The sequence below is a fragment of the Chiloscyllium punctatum genome, chromosome 18 (genome assembly GCF_047496795.1).
Source record: "Chiloscyllium punctatum isolate Juve2018m chromosome 18, sChiPun1.3, whole genome shotgun sequence".
Lineage (NCBI taxonomy): Eukaryota > Metazoa > Chordata > Chondrichthyes > Orectolobiformes > Hemiscylliidae > Chiloscyllium > Chiloscyllium punctatum.
Genome location: NC_092756.1, coordinates 48,265,416 through 48,285,513, shown reverse-complemented (window position 1 = coordinate 48,285,513; position 20,098 = coordinate 48,265,416). Strand labels below are relative to the sequence as shown.

Sequence of the window (20,098 nt, the reverse complement as noted above, 5' to 3'; positions counted from 1 at the left end):
ATCAGCTTCTTCCCTGTCTTTGAACCGGGCCGCCTGCGCAAGGAATGCGAATGCGGTAATGCTTTTCGTGGAAGGATCAGAAGGGGGTAACTACACTCTCAAACAGAATGGCATATGATCAGAACGATGTTGGAGAAAAACTTTACAATGCTTTGCACGGTAATTAAATGGAATCGCATTGCATTGCACGACGAGAGAAGATTTATTGAAGCAAATTCGAAGGCAGGTTTGCACATGGGAAAGCAAGCAAGAAAGCTCCGTTCTTGTCGATGTCAAAGGCTGCAGTTGAAGAGCAAAGCAGTTTCTGCCCAGTTTCGAACTGGGGACCTTTCGCGTGTGAGGCGAACGTGATGACCACTACACTACAGAAACAAGCCGCGGTCGCAACCGCTGCAGCTCAGTGGCATCCAACACAGAAAGTTGAAGCCATTCTACCTTACGCCTTTCTGTTTCCGTTAACTCGTTGTTTCATGGGACTTGTTTAATTTTGGCTATGTGGTGAGCATGGACGAGATACACCGAAGTATCTGTTTCCACGCGGTGTAACCCGGTAACGTTGTGTTGCTTACACCTGCTTTAAAGAATTACGTTTTTGCGGAGCTTACCGTCGCAGTCTGTGGCAAAATCATTTAGTCTGTTCGACGGCTCACGGGAAAGGTAGCATTGTGAAACACTGCAGAAACGAACGACTTCCTTACTTTTGCTCCGACTGACCATACTCCGTGAAAGTTTCCCAGATTCTTAATTGAGGATTTTTGCAGCTGGAAGTTACCTCAGAAACCCTGTTAATTCGTAATGTATTGAGCGAATCGCAAAACAGAAAGCATTTAACACGGAACACAAACAAAACTGGAAAACCAAATGCATTTTCAGACACAGCGAGCATGAAAGCTAAATGTGAGACAGTCCGGGGGCATGAGCCATAAAGTAATCACACAAATAACAACAGGGCAATTCCAAACTACTCTTTCAAACATACTGGAGCCTGAGTGCACCACCACTGCCCAGACAATGCTGCAAAGAGACAAAGAAAGAACATAATAAGAATGGGCCATAAAAAGTGAATTTCACCAATCACAGTCTCGATTAGATTACCTTTCCCTTCCGATGACTCCAGGACGGAAAAAGAGGAAGTGGGAGAAATTCAATAACATATGACATCGAAATACATTGGAACGATTTTCTCATTGGCCAGAAAACCAAATAACGACGAGTCGAGTCACCGTAGGACTCTGTTTCGCAACAATAGTCTCCATTCGGTTCCAGTAAAAGCTCAACTTGCCTGGAACAGAAAGCAACAGTGGAGCCGCTGGCGATTTTCCGTGCGGGAAGCGAACACGATCACGACAGCACAGAGAGTTTCGAAAATTCGGCACTTTCCCACACCGCAGTCAATTCCCCGGGAAGCAAACTCATTTTGCTTCTGTTTTAAACAGAAATGCAGCAGGGGAATGAAAGAGCATTTAAACCAGCAGCTCCGCAGAAACGGCAGCGGTGGGATTCGAACCCACTCCTCGGGCGAGACGGTAGCCTTAATCCAGCGCCTAAGACCGCTCGGCCACACTAGCAACACGCCCGCGAGTCCATTTTCTTGCACTTCCAATTGTGTTCCTGCATAACAACAGATGTCAACTCAAGTGAAAAAGGTTCCATGATCCCTCTCCGACTCGCACAGCTGCTGGGATGTGCCCGTCTACAATATCAATTTCTCAGCAGTTAACGATAGCCCATCAATCCAGACAAAAATCACTGGTAAGCTGAGTCTATCTTCTCAGACTGGATTCAGCTACAAATGTATCTGTGAGTGCGTGAGAATATATGATCGGTTATGATTGGGTCAAATTACCATGAGCTACTTGACATTACTGCAATTTCGATTCTTGCTTTGCTAAATGATTTCACCCATTGCTCGAAACAGGACAACTTACACGTTTACACGGAACATGAAACACACCGGACTACAGGGAAAATGCACAAAGCTGAGCAGGCCGTGTCCCAAATCATACCGTGCAGCATAGTTTCAGTCACTGTGTCTGTTTTGCAGAATAAGGTTCCCAAAGAATGTTCCATCCTAAAACCGGAGGTAGTATTACAATCCGAGAACGACAGATTACATTGTGAGGAAGGTCTGACCTCGGGGCCGGTTCGAGATGCCACTTTCCTTGCCTTTTACTTAACCGTGCAATTTGCTGCAGAGATTATCACACCTGGACATGAGCCTCATGGATACCAACTGAGTTGGAAACCTGTGTGGGAATCGATGAGAAAAAGCGACTCAATAAATTTTAACAAGTTCCATGGTGCTTTTTAGAAATGCAGTTTCTGTTCACCTCAATCCAAAAGGCAGTTTCTGAACATAGTAACAGAAGTCGAAAGGTAATTACCTCACCCCACCCCCACTCCGGAAGAGGTGCTAACTGCCCTTGATTGCTGTTTGTTCATGATGTGAAGAGCTCTCACGCCTGAGTCACCGTCACGTCTCTGGTTGCTGAGTGAATCACAAAGAAGGACTTTCTCCAGAGCTGCAACTGCCTCACTTCCCCACTCGCCTTCCCCGTTTACATTTTCCTGCTCGTCAGTGATTTAAAGAAAACCAAATGGATGCGATGTCATTCTGTAGCCTCTCTGTCGATTCCTCCGTTTCAGTTCCAACGTGGCTTAGATCTCGGGGCGCACCTTAATACTAGCGACGCTATGAAAGCACAGGTCCAGATGTTCCTCTGAGAGTGTAATTTCTTTCATTGCTGTTGCTGATTGAATGAGCCACTAACGTGTGAACTGCTCCAAAACATGATTCAGGACCTCTGGTGCCAATTCTCGCACGTTGAATAACGACAGACACCTTCCAAATGAGGTCTTTCAGAGACGACTTTGGGATACATTTGACAGACAGACTAGTTGAAGAATCCGTGGTGCACTGTGACACCAGCACATCAGCTTCTTCCCTGTCTTTGAACCGGGCCGCCTGCGCAAGGAATGCGAATGCGGTAATGCTTTTCGTGGAAGGATCAGAAGGGGGTAACTACACTCTCAAACAGAATGGCATATGATCAGAACGATGTTGGAGAAAAACTTTACAATGCTTTGCACAGTAATTAAATGGAATCGCATTGCATTGCACGACGAGAGAAGATTTATTCAAGCAAATTCGAAGGCAGGTTTGCACATGGGAAAGCAAGCAAGAAAGCTCCGTTCTTGTCGATGTCAAAGGCTGCAGTTGAAGAGCAAAGCAGTTTCTGCCCAGTTTCGAACTGGGGACCTTTCGCGTGTGAGGCGAACGTGATGACCACTACACTACAGAAACAAGCCGCGATCGCAGCCGCAGCAGCTCAGTGGCATCCAACACAGAAAGTTGAAGCCATTCTACCTTTCGCCTTTCTGTTTCCGTTAACTCGTTGTTTCATGGGACTTGTTTAATTTTGGCTATGTGGTGAGCATGGACGAGATACACCGAAGTATCTGTTTCCACGCGGTGTAACCCGGTAACGTTGTGTTGCTTACACCTGCTTTAAAGAATTACGTTTTTGCGGAGCTTACCGTCGCAGTCTGTGGCAAAATCATTTAGTCTGTTCGACGGCTCACGGGAAAGGTAGCATTGTGAAACACTGCAGAAACGAACGACTTCCTTACTTTTGCTCCGACTGACCATACTCCGTGAAAGTTTCCCAGATTCTCAGTTGAGGATTTTTGCAGCTGGAAGTTACCTCAGAAACCCTGTTAATTCGTAATGTATTGAGCGAATCGCAAAACAGAAAGCATTTAACACGGAACACAAACAAAACTGGAAAACCAAATGCATTTTCAGACACAGCGAGCATGAATGCTAAATGTGAGACAGTCCGGGGGCATGAGCCATAAAGTAATCACACAAATAACAACAGGGCAATTCCAACCTACTCTTTCAAACATACTGGAGCCTGAGTGCACCACCACTGCCCAGACAATGCTGCAAAGAGACTAAGAAAGAACATAATAAGAATGGGCCATAAAAAGTGAATTTCACCAATCACAGTCTCGATTAGATTACCTTTCCCTTCCGATGACTCCAGGACGGAAAAGGAGGAAGTGGGAGAAATTCAATAACATATGACATCGAAATACATTGGAACGATTTTCTCATTGGCCAGAAAACCAAATAACGACGAGTCGAGTCACCGTTGGACTCTGTTTCGCAACAACAGTCTCCATTCGGTTCCAGTAAAAGCTCAACTTGCCTGGAACAGAAAGCAACAGTGGAGCCGCTGGCGATTTTCCGTGCGGGAAGCGAACACGATCACGACAGCACAGACACTTTGGAAAATTCGGCACTTTCCCACACCGCAGTCAATTCCCCGGGAAGCAAACTCATTTTGCTTCTGTTTAAAACAGAAATGCAGCAGGGGAATGAAACAGCATTTAAACCAGCAGCTCCGCTGAAACGGCAGCGCTGGGATTCGAACCCACCCCTCGGGTGAGACGGAAGCCTTAATCCAGCGCCTAAGACCGCTCGGCCACACTAGCAACACACCCGCGAGTCCATTTTCTTGCACTTCCAATTGTGTTCCTGCATAACAACAGATGTCAACTCAAGTGAAAAAGGTTCCATGATCCCTCTCCGACTCGCACAGCTGCTGGGATGTGCCCGTCTACAATATCAATTTCTCAGCAGTTAACGATAGCCCATCAATCCAGACAAAAATCACTGGTAAGCTGAGTCTATCTTCTCAGACTGGATTCAGCTACAAATGTATCTGTGAGTGCGTGAGAATATATGATCGGTTATGATTGGGTCAAATTACCATGAGCTACTTGACATTACTGCAATTTCGATTCTTGCTTTGCTAAATGATTTCACCCATTGCTCGAAACAGGACAACTTACACGTTTACACGGAACATGAAACACACCGGACTACAGGGAAAATGCACAAAGCTGAGCAGGCCGTGTCCCAAATCATAACGTGCAGCATAGTTTCAGTCACTGTGTCTGTTTTGCAGAATAAGGTTCCCAAAGAATGTTCCATCCTAAAACCGGAGGTAGTATTACAATCCGAGAACGACAGATTACATTGTGAGGAAGGTCTGACCTCGGGGCCGGTTCGAGATGCCACTTTCCTTGCCTTTTACTTAACCGTGCAATTTGCTGCAGAGATTATCACACCTGGCCATGAGCCTCATGGATACCAACTGAGTTGGAAACCTGTGTGGGAATCGATGAGAAAAAGCGACTCAATAAATTTTAACAAGTTCCATGGTGCTTTTTAGAAATGCAGTTTCTGTTCACCTCAATCCAAAAGGCAGTTTCTGAACATAGTAACAGAAGTCAAAAGGTAATTACCTCACCCCACCCCCAGTCCGGAAGAGGTGCTAACTGCCCTTGATTGCTGTTTGTTCATGATGTGAAGAGCTCTCACGCCTGAGTCACCGTCACGTCTCTGGTTGCTGAGTGAATCACAAAGAAGGACTTTCTCCAGAGCTGCAACTGCCTCACTTCCCCACTCGCCTTCCCCGTTTACATTTTCCTGCTCGTCAGTGATTTAAAGAAAACCAAATGGATGCGATGTCATTCTGTAGCCTCTCTGTCGATTCCTCCGTTTCAGTTCCAACGTGGCTTAGATCTCGGGGCGCACCTTAATACTAGCGACGCTATGAAAGCACAGGTCCAGATGTTCCTCTGAGAGTGTAATTTCTTTCATTGCTGTTGCTGATTGAATGAGCCACTAACGTGTGAACTGCTCCAAAACATGATTCAGGACCTCTGGTGCCAATTCTCGCACGTTGAATAACGACAGACACCTTCCAAATGAGGTCTTTCAGAGACGACTTTGGGATACATTTGACAGACAGATAAGTTGAAGAATCCGTGGTGCACTGTGACACCAGCACATCAGCTTCTTCCCTGTCTTTGAACCGGGCCGCCTGCGCAAGGAATGCGAATGCGGTAATGCTTTTCGTGGAAGGATCAGAAGGGGGTAACTACACTCTCAAACAGAATGGCATATGATCAGAACCATGTTGGAGAAAAACTTTACAATGCTTTGCACAGTAATTAAATGGAATCGCATTGCATTGCACGACGAGAGAAGACTTATTCAAGCAAATTCGAAGGCAGGTTTGCACATGGGAAAGCAAGCAAGAAAGCTCCGTTCTTGTCGATGTCAAAGGCTGCAGTTGAAGAGCAAAGCAGTTTCTGCCCAGTTTCGAACTGGGGACCTTTCGCGTGTGAGGCGAACGTGATGACCACTACACTACAGAAACAAGCCGCGGTCGCAGCCGCTGCAGCTCAGTGGCATCCAACACAGAAAGTTGAAGCCATTCTACCTTACGCCTTTCTGTTTCCGTTAACTCGTTGTTTCATGGGACTTGTTTAATTTTGGCTATGTGGTGAGCATGGACGAGATACACCGAAGTATCTGTTTCCACGCGGTGTAACCCGGTAACGTTGTGTTGCTTACACCTGCTTTAAAGAATTACGTTTTTGCGGAGCTTACCGTCGCAGTCTGTGGCAAAATCATTTAGTCTGTTCGACGGCTCACGGGAAAGGTAGCATTGTGAAACACTGCAGAAACGAACGACTTCCTTACTTTTGCTCCGACTGACCATACTCCGTGAAAGTTTCCCAGATTCTCAGTTGAGGATTTTTGCAGCTGGAAGTTACCTCAGAAACCCTGTTAATTCGTAATGTATTGAGCGAATCGCAAAACAGAAAGCATTTAACACGGAACACAAACAAAACTGGAAAACCAAATGCATTTTCAGACACAGCGAGCATGAATGCTAAATGTGAGACAGTCCGGGGGCATGAGCCATAAAGTAATCACACAAATAACAACAGGGCAATTCCAACCTACTCTTTCAAACATACTGGAGCCTGAGTGCACCACCACTGCCCAGACAATGCTGCAAAGAGACAAAGAAAGAACATAATAAGAATGGGCCATAAAAAGTGAATTTCACCAATCACAGTCTCGATTAGATTACCTTTCCCTTCCGATGACTCCAGGACGGAAAAGGAGGAAGTGGGAGAAATTCAATAACATATGACATCGAAATACATTGGAACGATTTTCTCATTGGCCAGAAAACCAAATAACGACGAGTCGAGTCACCGTAGGACTCTGTTTCGCAACAACAGTCTCCATTCGGTTCCAGTAAAAGCTCAACTTGCCTGGAACAGAAAGCAACAGTGGAGCCGCTGGCGATTTTCCGTGCGGGAAGCGAACACGATCACGACAGCACAGACACTTTGGAAAATTCGGCACTTTCCCACACCGCAGTCAATTCCCCGGGAAGCAAACTCATTTTACTTCTGTTTTAAACAGAAATGCAGCAGGGGAATGAAACAGGATTTAAACCAGCAGCTCCGCAGAAACGGCAGCGCTGGGATTCGAACCCACCCCTCGGGCGAGACGGAAGCCTTAATCCAGCGCTTAAGACCGCTCGGCCACACTAGCAACACGCCCGCGAGTCCATTTTCTTGCACTTCCAATTGTGTTCCTGCATAACAACAGATGTCAACTCAAGTGAAAAAGGTTCCATGATCCCTCTCCGACTCGCACAGCTGCTGGGATGTGCCCGTCTACAATATCAATTTCTCAGCAGTTAACGATAGCCCATCAATCCAGACAAAAATCACTGGTAAGCTGAGTCTATCTTCTCAGACTGGATTCAGCTACAAATGTATCTGTGAGTGCGTGAGAATATATGATCGGTTATGATTGGGTCAAATTACCATGAGCTACTTGACATTACTGCAATTTCGATTCTTGCTTTGCTAAATGATTTCACCCATTGCTCGAAACAGGACAACTTACACGTTTACACGGAACATGAAACACACCGGACTACAGGGAAAATGCACAAAGCTGAGCAGGCCGTGTCCCAAATCATACCGTGCAGCATAGTTTCAGTCACTGTGTCTGTTTTGCAGAATAAGGTTCCCAAAGAATGTTCCATCCTAAAACCGGAGGTAGTATTACAATCCGAGAACGACAGATTACATTGTAAGGAAGGTCTGACCTCGGGGCCGGTTCGAGATGCCACTTTCCTTGCCTTTTACCTTAACCGTGCAATTTGCTGCAGAGATTATCACACCTGGACATGAGCCTCATGGATACCAACTGAGTTGGAAACCTGTGTGGGAATCGATGAGAAAAAAGCGGCTCAATAAATTTTAACAAGTTCCATGGTGCTTTTTAGAAATGCAGTTTCTGTTCACCTCAATCCAAAAGGCAGTTTCTGAACATAGTAACAGAAGTCAAAAGGTAATTACCTCACCCCACCCCCAGTCCGGAAGAGGTGCTAACTGCCCTTGATTGCTGTTTGTTCATGATGTGAAGAGCTCTCACGCCTGAGTCACCGTCACGTCTCTGGTTGCTGAGTGAATCACAAAGAAGGACTTTCTCCAGAGCTGCAACTGCCTCACTTCCCCACTCGCCTTCCCCGTTTACATTTTCCTGCTCGTCAGTGATTTAAAGAAAACCAAATGGATGCGATGTCATTCTGTAGCCTCTCTGTCGATTCCTCCGTTTCAGTTCCAACGTGGCTTAGATCTCGGGGCGCACCTTAATACTAGCGACGCTATGAAAGCACAGGTCCAGATGTTCCTCTGAGAGTGTAATTTCTTTCATTGCTGTTGCTGATTGAATGAGCCACTAACGTGTGAACTGCTCCAAAACATGATTCAGGACCTCTGGTGCCAATTCTCGCACGTTGAATAACGACAGACACCTTCCAAATGAGGTCTTTCAGAGACGACTTTGGGATACATTTGACAGACAGACTAGTTGAAGAATCCGTGGTGCACTGTGACACCAGCACATCAGCTTCTTCCCTGTCTTTGAACCGGGCCGCCTGCGCAAGGAATGCGAATGCGGTAATGCTTTTCGTGGAAGGATCAGAAGGGGGTAACTACACTCTCAAACAGAATGGCATATGATCAGAACGATGTTGGAGAAAAACTTTACAATGCTTTGCACGGTAATTAAATGGAATCGCATTGCATTGCACGACGAGAGAAGATTTATTGAAGCAAATTCGAAGGCAGGTTTGCACATGGGAAAGCAAGCAAGAAAGCTCCGTTCTTGTCGATGTCAAAGGCTGCAGTTGAAGAGCAAAGCAGTTTCTGCCCAGTTTCGAACTGGGGACCTTTCGCGTGTGAGGCGAACGTGATGACCACTACACTACAGAAACAAGCCGCGGTCGCAACCGCTGCAGCTCAGTGGCATCCAACACAGAAAGTTGAAGCCATTCTACCTTACGCCTTTCTGTTTCCGTTAACTCGTTGTTTCATGGGACTTGTTTAATTTTGGCTATGTGGTGAGCATGGACGAGATACACCGAAGTATCTGTTTCCACGCGGTGTAACCCGGTAACGTTGTGTTGCTTACACCTGCTTTAAAGAATTACGTTTTTGCGGAGCTTACCGTCGCAGTCTGTGGCAAAATCATTTAGTCTGTTCGACGGCTCACGGGAAAGGTAGCATTGTGAAACACTGCAGAAACGAACGACTTCCTTACTTTTGCTCCGACTGACCATACTCCGTGAAAGTTTCCCAGATTCTTAATTGAGGATTTTTGCAGCTGGAAGTTACCTCAGAAACCCTGTTAATTCGTAATGTATTGAGCGAATCGCAAAACAGAAAGCATTTAACACGGAACACAAACAAAACTGGAAAACCAAATGCATTTTCAGACACAGCGAGCATGAAAGCTAAATGTGAGACAGTCCGGGGGCATGAGCCATAAAGTAATCACACAAATAACAACAGGGCAATTCCAAACTACTCTTTCAAACATACTGGAGCCTGAGTGCACCACCACTGCCCAGACAATGCTGCAAAGAGACAAAGAAAGAACATAATAAGAATGGGCCATAAAAAGTGAATTTCACCAATCACAGTCTCGATTAGATTACCTTTCCCTTCCGATGACTCCAGGACGGAAAAAGAGGAAGTGGGAGAAATTCAATAACATATGACATCGAAATACATTGGAACGATTTTCTCATTGGCCAGAAAACCAAATAACGACGAGTCGAGTCACCGTAGGACTCTGTTTCGCAACAATAGTCTCCATTCGGTTCCAGTAAAAGCTCAACTTGCCTGGAACAGAAAGCAACAGTGGAGCCGCTGGCGATTTTCCGTGCGGGAAGCGAACACGATCACGACAGCACAGAGAGTTTCGAAAATTCGGCACTTTCCCACACCGCAGTCAATTCCCCGGGAAGCAAACTCATTTTGCTTCTGTTTTAAACAGAAATGCAGCAGGGGAATGAAAGAGCATTTAAACCAGCAGCTCCGCAGAAACGGCAGCGGTGGGATTCGAACCCACTCCTCGGGCGAGACGGTAGCCTTAATCCAGCGCCTAAGACCGCTCGGCCACACTAGCAACACGCCCGCGAGTCCATTTTCTTGCACTTCCAATTGTGTTCCTGCATAACAACAGATGTCAACTCAAGTGAAAAAGGTTCCATGATCCCTCTCCGACTCGCACAGCTGCTGGGATGTGCCCGTCTACAATATCAATTTCTCAGCAGTTAACGATAGCCCATCAATCCAGACAAAAATCACTGGTAAGCTGAGTCTATCTTCTCAGACTGGATTCAGCTACAAATGTATCTGTGAGTGCGTGAGAATATATGATCGGTTATGATTGGGTCAAATTACCATGAGCTACTTGACATTACTGCAATTTCGATTCTTGCTTTGCTAAATGATTTCACCCATTGCTCGAAACAGGACAACTTACACGTTTACACGGAACATGAAACACACCGGACTACAGGGAAAATGCACAAAGCTGAGCAGGCCGTGTCCCAAATCATACCGTGCAGCATAGTTTCAGTCACTGTGTCTGTTTTGCAGAATAAGGTTCCCAAAGAATGTTCCATCCTAAAACCGGAGGTAGTATTACAATCCGAGAACGACAGATTACATTGTGAGGAAGGTCTGACCTCGGGGCCGGTTCGAGATGCCACTTTCCTTGCCTTTTACTTAACCGTGCAATTTGCTGCAGAGATTATCACACCTGGACATGAGCCTCATGGATACCAACTGAGTTGGAAACCTGTGTGGGAATCGATGAGAAAAAGCGACTCAATAAATTTTAACAAGTTCCATGGTGCTTTTTAGAAATGCAGTTTCTGTTCACCTCAATCCAAAAGGCAGTTTCTGAACATAGTAACAGAAGTCGAAAGGTAATTACCTCACCCCACCCCCACTCCGGAAGAGGTGCTAACTGCCCTTGATTGCTGTTTGTTCATGATGTGAAGAGCTCTCACGCCTGAGTCACCGTCACGTCTCTGGTTGCTGAGTGAATCACAAAGAAGGACTTTCTCCAGAGCTGCAACTGCCTCACTTCCCCACTCGCCTTCCCCGTTTACATTTTCCTGCTCGTCAGTGATTTAAAGAAAACCAAATGGATGCGATGTCATTCTGTAGCCTCTCTGTCGATTCCTCCGTTTCAGTTCCAACGTGGCTTAGATCTCGGGGCGCACCTTAATACTAGCGACGCTATGAAAGCACAGGTCCAGATGTTCCTCTGAGAGTGTAATTTCTTTCATTGCTGTTGCTGATTGAATGAGCCACTAACGTGTGAACTGCTCCAAAATATGATTCAGGACCTCTGGTGCCAATTCTCGCACGTTGAATAACGACAGACACCTTCCAAATGAGGTCTTTCAGAGACGACTTTGGGATACATTTGACAGACAGACTAGTTGAAGAATCCGTGGTGCACTGTGACACCAGCACATCAGCTTCTTCCCTGTCTTTGAACCGGGCCGCCTGCGCAAGGAATGCGAATGCGGTAATGCTTTTCGTGGAAGGATCAGAAGGGGGTAACTACACTCTCAAACAGAATGGCATATGATCAGAACGATGTTGGAGAAAAACTTTACAATGCTTTGCACAGTAATTAAATGGAATCGCATTGCATTGCACGACGAGAGAAGATTTATTCAAGCAAATTCGAAGGCAGGTTTGCACATGGGAAAGCAAGCAAGAAAGCTCCGTTCTTGTCGATGTCAAAGGCTGCAGTTGAAGAGCAAAGCAGTTTCTGCCCAGTTTCGAACTGGGGACCTTTCGCGTGTGAGGCGAACGTGATGACCACTACACTACAGAAACAAGCCGCGATCGCAGCCGCTGCAGCTCAGTGGCATCCAACACAGAAAGTTGAAGCCATTCTACCTTTCGCCTTTCTGTTTCCGTTAACTCGTTGTTTCATGGGACTTGTTTAATTTTGGCTATGTGGTGAGCATGGACGAGATACACCGAAGTATCTGTTTCCACGCGGTGTAACCCGGTAACGTTGTGTTGCTTACACCTGCTTTAAAGAATTACGTTTTTGCGGAGCTTACCGTCGCAGTCTGTGGCAAAATCATTTAGTCTGTTCGACGGCTCACGGGAAAGGTAGCATTGTGAAACACTGCAGAAACGAACGACTTCCTTACTTTTGCTCCGACTGACCATACTCCGTGAAAGTTTCCCAGATTCTCAGTTGAGGATTTTTGCAGCTGGAAGTTACCTCAGAAACCCTGTTAATTCGTAATGTATTGAGCGAATCGCAAAACAGAAAGCATTTAACACGGAACACAAACAAAACTGGAAAACCAAATGCATTTTCAGACACAGCGAGCATGAATGCTAAATGTGAGACAGTCCGGGGGCATGAGCCATAAAGTAATCACACAAATAACAACAGGGCAATTCCAACCTACTCTTTCAAACATACTGGAGCCTGAGTGCACCACCACTGCCCAGACAATGCTGCAAAGAGACTAAGAAAGAACATAATAAGAATGGGCCATAAAAAGTGAATTTCACCAATCACAGTCTCGATTAGATTACCTTTCCCTTCCGATGACTCCAGGACGGAAAAGGAGGAAGTGGGAGAAATTCAATAACATATGACATCGAAATACATTGGAACGATTTTCTCATTGGCCAGAAAACCAAATAACGACGAGTCGAGTCACCGTTGGACTCTGTTTCGCAACAACAGTCTCCATTCGGTTCCAGTAAAAGCTCAACTTGCCTGGAACAGAAAGCAACAGTGGAGCCGCTGGCGATTTTCCGTGCGGGAAGCGAACACGATCACGACAGCACAGACACTTTGGAAAATTCGGCACTTTCCCACACCGCAGTCAATTCCCCGGGAAGCAAACTCATTTTGCTTCTGTTTAAAACAGAAATGCAGCAGGGGAATGAAACAGCATTTAAACCAGCAGCTCCGCTGAAACGGCAGCGCTGGGATTCGAACCCACTCCTCGGGTGAGACGGAAGCCTTAATCCAGCGCCTAAGACAGCTCGGCCACACTAGCAACACGCCCGCGCGTACATTTTCTTGCACTTCCAATTGTGTTCCTGCATAACAACAGATGTCAACTCAAGTGAAAAAGGTTCCATGATCCCTCTCCGACTCGCACAGCTGCTGGGATGTGCCCGTCTACAATATTAATTTCTCAGCAGTTAACGATAGCCCATCAATCCAGACAAAAATCACTGGTAAGCTGAGTCTATCTTCTCAGACTGGATTCAGCTACAAATGTATCTGTGAGTGCGTGAGAATATATGATCGGTTATGATTGGGTCAAATTACCATGAGCTACTTGACATTACTGCAATTTCGATTCTTGCTTTGCTAAATGATTTCACCCATTGCTCGAAACAGGACAACTTACACGTTTACACGGAACATGAAACACACCGGACTACAGGGAAAATGCACAAAGCTGAGCAGGCCGTGTCCCAAATCATAACGTGCAGCATAGTTTCAGTCACTGTGTCTGTTTTGCAGAATAAGGTTCCCAAAGAATGTTCCATCCTAAAACCGGAGGTAGTATTACAATCCGAGAACGACAGATTACATTGTGAGGAAGGTCTGACCTCGGGGCCGGTTCGAGATGCCACTTTCCTTGCCTTTTACTTAACCGTGCAATTTGCTGCAGAGATTATCACACCTGGCCATGAGCCTCATGGATACCAACTGAGTTGGAAACCTGTGTGGGAATCGATGAGAAAAAGCGACTCAATAAATTTTAACAAGTTCCATGGTGCTTTTTAGAAATGCAGTTTCTGTTCACCTCAATCCAAAAGGCAGTTTCTGAACATAGTAACAGAAGTCAAAAGGTAATTACCTCACCCCACCCCCAGTCCGGAAGAGGTGCTAACTGCCCTTGATTGCTGTTTGTTCATGATGTGAAGAGCTCTCACGCCTGAGTCACCGTCACGTCTCTGGTTGCTGAGTGAATCACAAAGAAGGACTTTCTCCAGAGCTGCAACTGCCTCACTTCCCCACTCGCCTTCCCCGTTTACATTTTCCTGCTCGTCAGTGATTTAAAGAAAACCAAATGGATGCGATGTCATTCTGTAGCCTCTCTGTCGATTCCTCCGTTTCAGTTCCAACGTGGCTTAGATCTCGGGGCGCACCTTAATACTAGCGACGCTATGAAAGCACAGGTCCAGATGTTCCTCTGAGAGTGTAATTTCTTTCATTGCTGTTGCTGATTGAATGAGCCACTAACGTGTGAACTGCTCCAAAACATGATTCAGGACCTCTGGTGCCAATTCTCGCACGTTGAATAACGACAGACACCTTCCAAATGAGGTCTTTCAGAGACGACTTTGGGATACATTTGACAGACAGATAAGTTGAAGAATCCGTGGTGCACTGTGACACCAGCACATCAGCTTCTTCCCTGTCTTTGAACCGGGCCGCCTGCGCAAGGAATGCGAATGCGGTAATGCTTTTCGTGGAAGGATCAGAAGGGGGTAACTACACTCTCAAACAGAATGGCATATGATCAGAACCATGTTGGAGAAAAACTTTACAATGCTTTGCACAGTAATTAAATGGAATCGCATTGCATTGCACGACGAGAGAAGACTTATTCAAGCAAATTCGAAGGCAGGTTTGCACATGGGAAATCAAGCAAGAAAGCTCCGTTCTTGTCGATGTCAAAGGCTGCAGTTGAAGAGCAAAGCAGTTTCTGCCCAGTTTCGAACTGGGGACCTTTCGCGTGTGAGGCGAACGTGATGACCACTACACTACAGAAACAAGCCGCGGTCGCAGCTGCTGCAGCTCAGTGGCATCCAACACAGAAAGTTGAAGCCATTCTACCTTACGCCTTTCTGTTTCCGTTAACTCGTTGTTTCATGGGACTTGTTTAATTTTGGCTATGTGGTGAGCATGGACGAGATACACCGAAGTATCTGTTTCCACGCGGTGTAACCCGGTAACGTTGTGTTGCTTACACCTGCTTTAAAGAATTACGTTTTTGCGGAGCTTACCGTCGCAGTCTGTGGCAAAATCATTTAGTCTGTTCGACGGCTCACGGGAAAGGTAGCATTGTGAAACACTGCAGAAACGAACGACTTCCTTACTTTTGCTCCGACTGACCATACTCCGTGAAAGTTTCCCAGATTCTCAGTTGAGGATTTTTGCAGCTGGAAGTTACCTCAGAAACCCTGTTAATTCGTAATGTATTGAGCGAATCGCAAAACAGAAAGCATTTAACACGGAACACAAACAAAACTGGAAAACCAAATGCATTTTCAGACACAGCGAGCATGAATGCTAAATGTGAGACAGTCCGGGGGCATGAGCCATAAAGTAATCACACAAATAACAACAGGGCAATTCCAACCTACTCTTTCAAACATACTGGAGCCTGAGTGCACCACCACTGCCCAGACAATGCTGCAAAGAGACAAAGAAAGAACATAATAAGAATGGGCCATAAAAAGTGAATTTCACCAATCACAGACTCGATTAGATTACCTTTCCCTTCCGATGACTCCAGGACGGAAAAGGAGGAAGTGGGAGAAATTCAATAACATATGACATCGAAATACATTGGAACGATTTTCTCATTGGCCAGAAAACCAAATAACGACGAGTCGAGTCACCGTAGGACTCTGTTTCGCAACAACAGTCTCCATTCGGTTCCAGTAAAAGCTCAACTTGCCTGGAACAGAAAGCAACAGTGGAGCCGCTGGCGATTTTCCGTGCGGGAAGCGAACACGATCACGACAGCACAGACACTTTGGAAAATTCGGCACTTTCCCACACCGCAGTCAATTCCCCGGGAAGCAAACTCATTTTACTTCTGTTTTAAACAGAAATGCAGCAGGGGAATGAAACAGGATTTAAACCAGCAGCTCCGCAGAAACGGCAGCGCTGGGATTCGAACCCACCCCTCGGGCGAGACGGAAGCCTTAATCCAGCGCCTAAGACCGCTCGGCCACACTAGCAACACGCCCGCGAGTCCATTTTCTTGCACTTCCAATTGTGTTCCTGCATAACAACAGATGTCAACTCAAGTGAAAAAGGTTCCATGATCCCTCTCCGACTCGCACAGCTGCTGGGATGTGCCCGTCTACAATATCAATTTCTCAGCAGTTAACGATAGCCCATCAATCCAGACAAAAATCACTGGTAAGCTGAGTCTATCTTCTCAGACTGGATTCAGCTACAAATGTATCTGTGAGTGCGTGAGAATATATGATCGGTTATGATTGGGTCAAATTACCATGAGCTACTTGACATTACTGCAATTTCGATTCTTGCTTTGCTAAATGATTTCACCCATTGCTCGAAACAGGACAACTTACACGTTTACACGGAACATGAAACACACCGGACTACAGGGAAAATGCACAAAGCTGAGCAGGCCGTGTCCCAAATCATACCGTGCAGCATAGTTTCAGTCACTGTGTCTGTTTTGCAGAATAAGGTTCCCAAAGAATGTTCCATCCTAAAACCGGAGGTAGTATTACAATCCGAGAACGACAGATTACATTGTGAGGAAGGTCTGACCTCGGGGCCGGTTCGAGATGCCACTTTCCTTGCCTTTTACATAACCGTGCAATTTGCTGCAGAGATTATCACACCTGGACATGAGCCTCATGGATACCAACTGAGTTGGAAACCTGTGTGGGAATCGATGAGAAAAAGCGACTCAATAAATTTTAACAAGTTCCATGGTGCTTTTTAGAAATGCAGTTTCTGTTCACCTCAATCCAAAAGGCAGTTTCTGAACATAGTAACAGAAGTCAAAAGGTAATTACCTCACCCCACCCCCAGTCCGGAAGAGGTGCTAACTGCCCTTGATTGCTGTTTGTTCATGATGTGAAGAGCTCTCACGCCTGAGTCACCGTCACGTCTCTGGTTGCTGAGTGAATCACAAAGAAGGACTTTCTCCAGAGCTGCAACTGCCTCACTTCCCCACTCGCCTTCCCCGTTTACATTTTCCTGCTCGTCAGTGATTTAAAGAAAACCAAATGGATGCGATGTCATTCTGTAGCCTCTCTGTCGATTCCTCCGTTTCAGTTCCAACGTGGCTTAGATCTCGGGGCGCACCTTAATACTAGCGACGCTATGAAAGCACAGGTCCAGATGTTCCTCTGAGAGTGTAATTTCTTTCATTGCTGTTGCTGATTGAATGAGCCACTAACGTGTGAACTGCTCCAAAACATGATTCAGGACCTCTGGTGCCAATTCTCGCACGTTGAATAACGACAGACACCTTCCAAATGAGGTCTTTCAGAGACGACTTTGGGATACATTTGACAGACAGAACAGTTGAAGAATCCGTGGTGCACTGTGACACCAGCACATCAGCTTCTTCCCTGTCTTTGAACCGGGCCGCCTGCGCAAGGAATGCGAATGCGGTAATGCTTTTCGTGGAAGGATCAGAAGGGGGTAACTACACTCTCAAACAGAATGGCATATGATCAGAACGATGTTGGAGAAAAACTTTACAATGCTTTGCACAGTAATTAAATGGAATCGCATTGCATTGCACGACGAGAGAAGATTTATTGAAGCAAATTCGAAGGCAGGTTTGCACATGGGAAAGCAAGCAAGAAAGCTCCGTTCTTGTCGATGTCAAAGGCTGCAGTTGAAGAGCAAAGCAGTTTCTGCCCAGTTTCGAACTGGGGACCTTTCGCGTGTGAGGCGAACGTGATGACCACTACACTACAGAAACAAGCCGCGGTCGCAGCCGCTGCAGCTCAGTGGCATCCAACACAGAAAGTTGAAGCCATTCTACCTTACGCCTTTCTGTTTCCGTTAACTCGTTGTTTCATGGGACTTGTTTAATTTTGGCTATGTGGTGAGCATGGACGAGATACACCGAAGTATCTGTTTCCACGCGGTGTAACCCGGTAACGTTGTGTTGCTTACACCTGCTTTAAAGAATTACGTTTTTGCGGAGCTTACCGTCGCAGTCTGTGGCAAAATCATTTAGTCTGTTCGACGGCTCACGGGAAAGGTAGCATTGTGAAACACTGCAGAAACGAACGACTTCCTTACTTTTGCTCCGACTGACTATACTCCGTGAAAGTTTCCCAGATTCTCAGTTGAGGATTTTTGCAGCTGGAAGTTACCTCAGAAACCCTGTTAATTCGTAATGTATTGAGCGAATCGCAAAACAGAAAGCATTTAACACGGAACACAAACAAAACTGGAAAACCAAATGCATTTTCAGACACAGCGAGCATGAAAGCTAAATGTGAGACAGTCCGGGGGCATGAGCCATAAAGTAATCACACAAATAACAACAGGGCAATTCCAACCTACTCTTTCAAACATACTGGAGCCTGAGTGCACCACCACTGCCCAGACAATGCTGCAAAGAGACAAAGAAAGAACATAATAAGAATGGGCCATAAAAAGTGAATTTCACCAATCACAGTCTCGATTAGATTACCTTTCCCTTCCGATGACTCCAGGACGGAAAAGGAGGAAGTGGGAGAAATTCAATAACATATGACATCGAAATACATTGGAACGATTTTCTCATTGGCCAGAAAACCAAATAACGACGAGTCGAGTCACCGTAGGACTCTGTTTCGCAACAATAGTCTCCATTCGGTTCCAGTAAAAGCTCAACTTGCCTGGAACAGAAAGCAACAGTGGAGCCGCTGGCGATTTTCCGTGCGGGAAGCGAACACGATCACGACAGCACAGAGAGTTTCGAAAATTCGGCACTTTCCCACACCGCAGTCAATTCCCCGGGAAGCAAACTCATTTTGCTTCTGTTTTAAACAGAAATGCAGCAGGGGAATGAAAGAGCATTTAAACCAGCAGCTCCGCAGAAACGGCAGCGGTGGGATTCGAACCCACCCCTCGGGCGAGACGGTAGCTTTAATCCAGCGCCTAAGACCGCTCGGCCACACTAGCAACACGCCGATGAGCCCATTTTCTTGCACTTCCAATTGTGTTCCTGCATAACAACAGATGTCAACTCAAGTGAAAAAGGTTCCATGATCCCTCTCCGACTCGCACAGCTGCTGGGATGTGCCCGTCTACAATATCAATTTCTCAGCAGTTAACGATAGCCCATCAATCCAGACAAAAATCACTGGTAAGCTGAGTCTATCTTCTCAGACTGGATTCAGAAACAAATGTATCTGTGAGTGCGTGAGAATATATGATCGGTTATGATTGGGTCAAATTACCATGAGCTACTTGACATTACTGCAATTTCGATTCTTGCTTTGCTAAATGATTTCACCCATTGCTCGAAACAGGACAACTTACACGTTTACACGGAACATGAAACACACCGGACTACAGGGAAAATGCACAAAGCTGAGCAGGCCGTGTCCCAAATCATACCGTGCAGCATAGTTTCAGTCACTGTGTCTGTTTTGCAGAATAAGGTTCCCAAAGAATGTTCCATCCTAAAACCGGAGGTAGTATTACAATCCGAGAACGACAGATTACATTGTAAGGAAGGTCTGACCTCGGGGCCGGTTCGAGATGCCACTTTCCTTGCCTTTTACCTTAACCGTGCAATTTGCTGCAGAGATTATCACACCTGGACATGAGCCTCATGGATACCAACTGAGTTGGAAACCTGTGTGGGAATCGATGAGAAAAAAGCGGCTCAATAAATTTTAACAAGTTCCATGGTGCTTTTTAGAAATGCAGTTTCTGTTCACCTCAATCCAAAAGGCAGTTTCTGAACATAGTAACAGAAGTCAAAAGGTAATTACCTCACCCCACCCCCAGTCCGGAAGAGGTGCTAACTGCCCTTGATTGCTGTTTGTTCATGATGTGAAGAGCTCTCACGCCTGAGTCACCGTCACGTCTCTGGTTGCTGAGTGAATCACA

General features: G+C 45.9%; 7 non-coding genes across 7 annotated transcripts; all 7 read right to left on the bottom strand.

The window, feature by feature from the left end:
- Positions 1–299: 299 nt before the first annotated feature.
- Positions 300–372, bottom strand: trnav-cac (transfer RNA valine (anticodon CAC)). Its single transcript has one exon. It is a non-coding gene; the product is annotated as a tRNA-Val (tRNA).
- Positions 373–3,231: 2,859 nt separating this feature from the next.
- Positions 3,232–3,304, bottom strand: trnav-cac (transfer RNA valine (anticodon CAC)). Its single transcript has one exon. It is a non-coding gene; the product is annotated as a tRNA-Val (tRNA).
- A 2,859-nt stretch (positions 3,305–6,163) lies between these two features.
- Positions 6,164–6,236, bottom strand: trnav-cac (transfer RNA valine (anticodon CAC)). The gene has a single exon. It is a non-coding gene; the product is annotated as a tRNA-Val (tRNA).
- Positions 6,237–9,097: 2,861 nt separating this feature from the next.
- Positions 9,098–9,170, bottom strand: trnav-cac (transfer RNA valine (anticodon CAC)). The gene has a single exon. It is a non-coding gene; the product is annotated as a tRNA-Val (tRNA).
- A 2,859-nt stretch (positions 9,171–12,029) lies between these two features.
- On the bottom strand, positions 12,030–12,102 carry trnav-cac (transfer RNA valine (anticodon CAC)). The gene has a single exon. It is a non-coding gene; the product is annotated as a tRNA-Val (tRNA).
- A 2,859-nt stretch (positions 12,103–14,961) lies between these two features.
- Positions 14,962–15,034, bottom strand: trnav-cac (transfer RNA valine (anticodon CAC)). Its single transcript has one exon. It is a non-coding gene; the product is annotated as a tRNA-Val (tRNA).
- A 2,859-nt stretch (positions 15,035–17,893) lies between these two features.
- trnav-cac (transfer RNA valine (anticodon CAC)) lies at positions 17,894–17,966 on the bottom strand. Its single transcript has one exon. It is a non-coding gene; the product is annotated as a tRNA-Val (tRNA).
- Positions 17,967–20,098: the final 2,132 nt, after the last annotated feature.